This window comes from Lissotriton helveticus, chromosome 1_2 (assembly GCF_964261635.1).
Source record: "Lissotriton helveticus chromosome 1_2, aLisHel1.1, whole genome shotgun sequence".
In the NCBI taxonomy this organism is placed as follows: domain Eukaryota; kingdom Metazoa; phylum Chordata; class Amphibia; order Caudata; family Salamandridae; genus Lissotriton; species Lissotriton helveticus.
In genome coordinates, this window is record NC_136058.1 from 321917385 (window position 1) to 321922734 (window position 5350).

General features: G+C 47.4%; 4 non-coding genes across 4 annotated transcripts; all 4 read left to right on the plus strand.

The window, feature by feature from the left end:
* Window positions 1-528: 528 nt before the first annotated feature.
* TRNAE-CUC (transfer RNA glutamic acid (anticodon CUC)) lies at window positions 529-600 on the plus strand. Its single transcript has one exon. It is a non-coding gene; the product is annotated as a tRNA-Glu (tRNA).
* Window positions 601-1679: 1079 nt separating this feature from the next.
* Window positions 1680-1765, plus strand: TRNAY-GUA (transfer RNA tyrosine (anticodon GUA)). Its single transcript is given in 2 exon segments — window positions 1680-1716; window positions 1730-1765. It is a non-coding gene; the product is annotated as a tRNA-Tyr (tRNA).
* Window positions 1766-2275: 510 nt separating this feature from the next.
* Window positions 2276-2347, plus strand: TRNAD-GUC (transfer RNA aspartic acid (anticodon GUC)). Its single transcript has one exon. It is a non-coding gene; the product is annotated as a tRNA-Asp (tRNA).
* A 2238-nt stretch (window positions 2348-4585) lies between these two features.
* TRNAE-CUC (transfer RNA glutamic acid (anticodon CUC)) lies at window positions 4586-4657 on the plus strand. Its single transcript has one exon. It is a non-coding gene; the product is annotated as a tRNA-Glu (tRNA).
* Window positions 4658-5350: the final 693 nt, after the last annotated feature.

The following is a 5350-nucleotide window of genomic DNA, read 5'->3' on the forward strand; positions in this document are numbered from 1 at the left end:
GTAACCGCCTGGGCTTGGAGAAGCGCTCATGTTCGGGCCTGGGCTAACTTGAGAGCTTTGGCGAGGCCTTGGACGAGCTCCAGGGATCCCCGAGAAGGGCTGCTGGCCTCCGGCAGGGGTCCCTAAAAATTGGCGCTGACCCCGGCTGGTGCCCTGAGAAGAGGCGTTGACCTAGAACAGTGACTGGTATTTTTCTGGATGGTTATAATTGGTTCTTGCTGTTTTCCACTCTCCAGTTCCTTGTGTGTTATGAAGGTTCCTTGCATCTTGCAGGGATGCAAACTCTCCCGAGTTCTGAGCCTATTTAAGGTCGAGTAGGTTGCTCTGTTGGGGGTGTGCCTGAAAGCAGCGTTTTTTCTGTGTCTGTTGATGTTCTCGAAAGCGCAGTAAAGACTATCTTGCCAGTGTTAGATTGATGTGCTTTTCAGTGCTTTCTGTAGTTGATGAGCAAACACTATGACAGAAGCAGAGGTGGCCTGACCCTGCTGGTATGTCTTGGGGCAGCTGCTCTAAGGGAGGAGTGGGTGCTCCCTGGTGGTCTAGTGGTTAGGATTCGGCGCTCTCACCGCCGCGGCCCGGGTTCGATTCCCGGTCAGGGAAGGGGACATTTTTTTTTACACTCTGTACTTCCATTTTTTTGGGCATCCTATTTAAACACATTTTTTAAGGTTTTACATCGCAAATCATTCTTTACATACATTTCTTCTTTACTTGACTTGCCACCTGCTAATAACAACGTCACCTTTCAGGGACAGAGACAAAGCACTGATAGAAAAGTCCATGCTGGTCGTCAAAGCTTATTCTTCACAACGGATGTATTTCCACTTGGAAGATGCATTGGCAAATCCAGGAGGCCTGTTTCTATGGGTCTCCAGTTCTATCAAGAGTCTAGTTTCAAGACAACTTCGAAAGGGAGAGACTTGCTTCTGAAGATTGCAATACTATATCTTCGGAGATGGCTGCTTCCCAATCTGTTTACAGGCCCGAGCCAATTGTCAGACTGACAGTGTTTTGCGACCCACCTAGTTTCGCGGATATCTGCTGGGTGGAAGGAGGCAAAGAGGAGGCGGGGGGGGGGGGGCTTACACTATTAAAGTAAAGCCAGATGGGGAAAAGCAGCACCGGCGGGAGAGAGGCACACGGGCGGGCGGGACACTGCTCCTCAAGCCCGGTTTTACGCAGGATGGGCGCAGTGCCTCAGTCTGTCCGTACGGCGGGGGCTCTCTCTTTAGCCTCCTGGCCAGTCCGGCCCTGGTGCAGTCATGTCTCACAAAGGTCGGGTCTAGACCGTCACTCTGGAGTCTGTATCCTCCGGGTGAGGTCTCCTATTCTTCCACCTGGGGGCCTGGAGAGAAGGGGGGTGTTTGGTCCGGGGCGCCAGTCACAGTCGCCCTTGAGAGGCGTTTATAAGGTAGTTTGTAACTGTGACTGTGTCTGGACTGGTTGTTCTAAGGTGCGCTAAGTGATGTCTTAGCATTTGGAAGAAGCTTTGGGAAACGCAGGTGGCCTGTTTCTTTTCCTTTGCTTGCTTTGTTTAGGAAAGGAAAGTCTCCATTGGAGGGTTTGGTGTTTTCTCAAGCCCTTGAGTTGGTGTTTAGAAGCAGAATGCGAGGTAGATGGCTGGGCTCCGCGCCCACTCCTCATGTGATATAGCGCCTTGTCATACCCTCCCAACCTAGCCTTCGATAGCTCAGTTGGTAGAGCGGAGGACTGTAGTGGAGTGTCTGTCATCCTTAGGTCGCTGGTTTAAATCCGGCTCGAAGGATTTTTGCAAACTCTTCACTTTTTTCCCCTCTGCTTCACAATAGAAAGCGCCTCTTTCTCAGACCCTCACACACCGGGGCTTTTTCTGCCTCCTCTCTTCACCTTTACAGCCCAGCTCTCTCCTGGGGGGAGGGGAAGGGGCGGGGGAGAGTCTCCCCCCCCCCCTCCCTGTGTGCAGCCCCCGCTGCAATGCCCCCTCATCAGACGGAGCCGGGGGCCCCTGGGCTGAAGAGCCAGGCCGGGGCCCCGTCTGGAGCAGCCCTGGGAGCTGGTTGTGGTGACTCTGGCATCAGGGGATGCTGCTGAGAGCGTCTGCTGGGAGGCGAGAGGGCTGCTGTGAGGTGTGAGGGGGGAGTGTGTTTGCGTGTGTGGTGGGAGGGAGTGTGTGTGTTTGTGGAGCCTGCGGCCCCCTGCGTTAGTGTCAAGAACCGGAAAATGAAAAAGATCAGACACAGGCATGACGGCATGAAACATTAACAAGGACCTGCTCTGCAGCAGCGAGCACAGCGAATCCTCGTTAGTATAGTGGTCAGTATCCCCGCCTGTCACGCGGGAGACCGGGGTTCAATTCCCCGACGGGGAGAGAATTTGCTTTTTATTTATTTTTTAAACTTATGCCACATTTTGAGGATTGACCACTTATTTTGAATGCAATTTTTAATACGATACTGACACTTTTTATTATTCAGCACAGCAGCTCGTACAACTTAAAACATTTACTAAAGCAATCACATAAGTGTAAGTGCTACACCTTTAGGGTTGGATTTCTGCCTTTTTATTATTATTTTAGGCTGCTGTGTACTTTCTTGGAAATGAAAACGTGTAATGGGGTGTTCTTATTGAAATAAAAAATCGGAGTTCTACATGATGAATGACGTGTAAAAGAAGAATTTTTTCCACGCTAAATAACAATAATAAAAGGGCGGCGCCTCTGAATGGGGACTTATTTTATATGATGGTGAACTTTTCATCTTTTATTTAAGTGTAATGCTTTAGAACTTCCAGGCACATAGTGAAATCAAAAGAACCACTGACACGGACGTTCACTCCCCACCATCCTCTTCAAAGCTTTTGGGGCAGATTTATGATGACTGGCGCATCCCCAGGGACGCGCCACTCATCCTGCGCCGCAGCTCCGCCACCCATGGTGCGCCACATTTATAATAAAAATACCTTGGGGACTGTAGACACCAAGAGGCTGGGTCGTCAATAAGGAGAATTTTACGCCAGTATTAGATACGGCGTTTGTGAGCGGTCGGCTTTGATGCGATCTCAGTTCCTGCCGAAGGTTGTCCTATATCTTTCTGACCGAAAACGTAAAGAATAGTACACACCTTCGGTGTTCCTTGCTGCAGAAATTGTAGTGCACCCTGTATATACCCTGTCCTGATGAAGACCCCGATGTAAGGCTACAAGTACGCCTACAATTGTAGCGTGGGGTCGAAACGTCGACGGCTACCTTTTACTTTCCTCAGTTGACACCGCCCGCACTAATTTGGATATTTTCATACCAGTGTCAACATAGACAATCTTAAGAAAAATGGGATATGTGATGATCCCTCACTTTGGCTCAGGGATCTGAAGCCGTTGAATAGTGTTTGTATTTCGAATGAAATTGGATAATTTTTATTTGTCACGACTACTACCCTTCCACCTTCTTCTTCCTTTCACAGCATCACGCTATCTCACTCCCTTTCCTCTGGGGCACTGTCATTTATCAATTGTATTGGTTTACTCATTGTGATTAATTTACAGTGCGTTGATTGTTTTATTACTTTGTCCTTAATAAATTTAAATAATTATACATTAGTTCACTGGGACCCCTCTTTTGTACATCATATAGCACCCAGGTCCCATGTGGAATCCTTTGGGTAAAACCCCCCTCCCTTATACGCATTTATAATGCGGCGCACCATGGGGCAAAAACGGCACAGATGCGTGACGCATCTGTGCCGTAAAGGTGGCGCATTGCTGGAGCTGCGTCGCAAGCGCGACGCAGCTCCAGCAAGGCTCGAGGGTGCCCCATCTCCACAATGATGCGTCAAGACCTACGCCTGCTTCAAGCAGGCGCAGGGTTTTGACGCAGCATTGTCCTGAAAGTGACTGAGTGAAATCTCATAGATTTCACTCAGCCACTTTTAGGAGGCGTTCCTGCGCAGGAACGCCCCCCCCTGCGCAGGAACGCCTCCTTATGGCGCAGGGCTTTACAACGTGACGCATCTCCTAGATGCGTCATGTTGTAAATAGGGCGCATTGTTTGCGCCGCCTTTGAGTCAAATAAAGTGACGCACCGGCGGCGCAAGGCCTTCATAAATCTGCCCCATTATATTTTCTGGGTCCAGGCATGAGTAACCAAACCCAGGTCACGTGTTTACAGTGCATGCTGAGACGTGTAGTCCTGTTTATTTCACTCTACAATTAGGGCCTCGGGTCCCATCATCCAAAGGAGACTGTCCAGGGAGGGCTGCTGGTGCAAGTGTGCACCCGGGACACCTCAGAGCTGCCCTCCTGCAGGGGCCCCGAGAAGAAGCTCTCATCACCCGTTTCATTGCACTTTCTATTTTATTTGATGATATTTCTTGATGTGTCAGACATCTTCAATGCTTGAAAACGCTCCACAGACTTTGACCTATTTGAGGCACAGTCGTTGTTTTCCTCGTAGTTTGCCTCAATGTAGTGCACTGTCTGCGTCTGCTGCTATGTTCCCACCCTTAATAATACTAGCGTGTTTTACCTACTTTAGTTGAGAAACAAAATTCAACTGAGAAACAGATTCAGCCGCACAGTGTACTTCACGAGTGCTAAACTTCAATATAAGCGCTCCCTGGTGGTCTAGTGGTTAGGATTCGGCGCTCTCACCGCCGCGGCCCGGGTTCGATTTCCGGTCAGGAAACAGGTGATTTTTCTTCCATAAACCTACTTTAGAGGAAATATATATAATGACTATTTATATGTATATATATTTATAAATATGTTTTTCTTTGTATTTGTGTTTTTTACTTATGCTTACTTTTGCTTTGCTTACTATTTTTACATCTATGGTTCGATTCTGGCCAGGGAAAGATTTTATTTTTATTGGAGTGGAACACATTTTTTTAAATTTGAAAATTGGAACTGTTTTATTACATGTATTTGTCCTTCAATTGAAGTGTCTCCAGTTATACCAACATTCCACACTCAGAGGAAAGCCACTGACAGAAGAGCGAGTAGCTGCTGGTTCACCAGACTGATGATTGGCTTAGTAGATTCAGGAGACTACCACTGAGAACCTTTAGTGCTGACTAGTGTGAAACTATTAAAGTTTATTATTGAAGCAGAATCAATAATATTAGCAAATGACATAGGATGAAAGAGAATGTAAACAGAGTTCAATATTAGCAATAGCTCACATATAGCGCAATATTTTTATTATTAGAAAATTAGCGCTTGATCTCCCCTCCCCGGCCCAAAGATTTCATCATCATTCTAATTCCTTTGCAACATTTCAAGAAATAAGCACATATGTAATTCCAATAAGTATGACAAAAATTGGTGTTAATAGCAGTTTCAAAACACTACACTACTTGGGGGAAATGTAAAGGAGTCA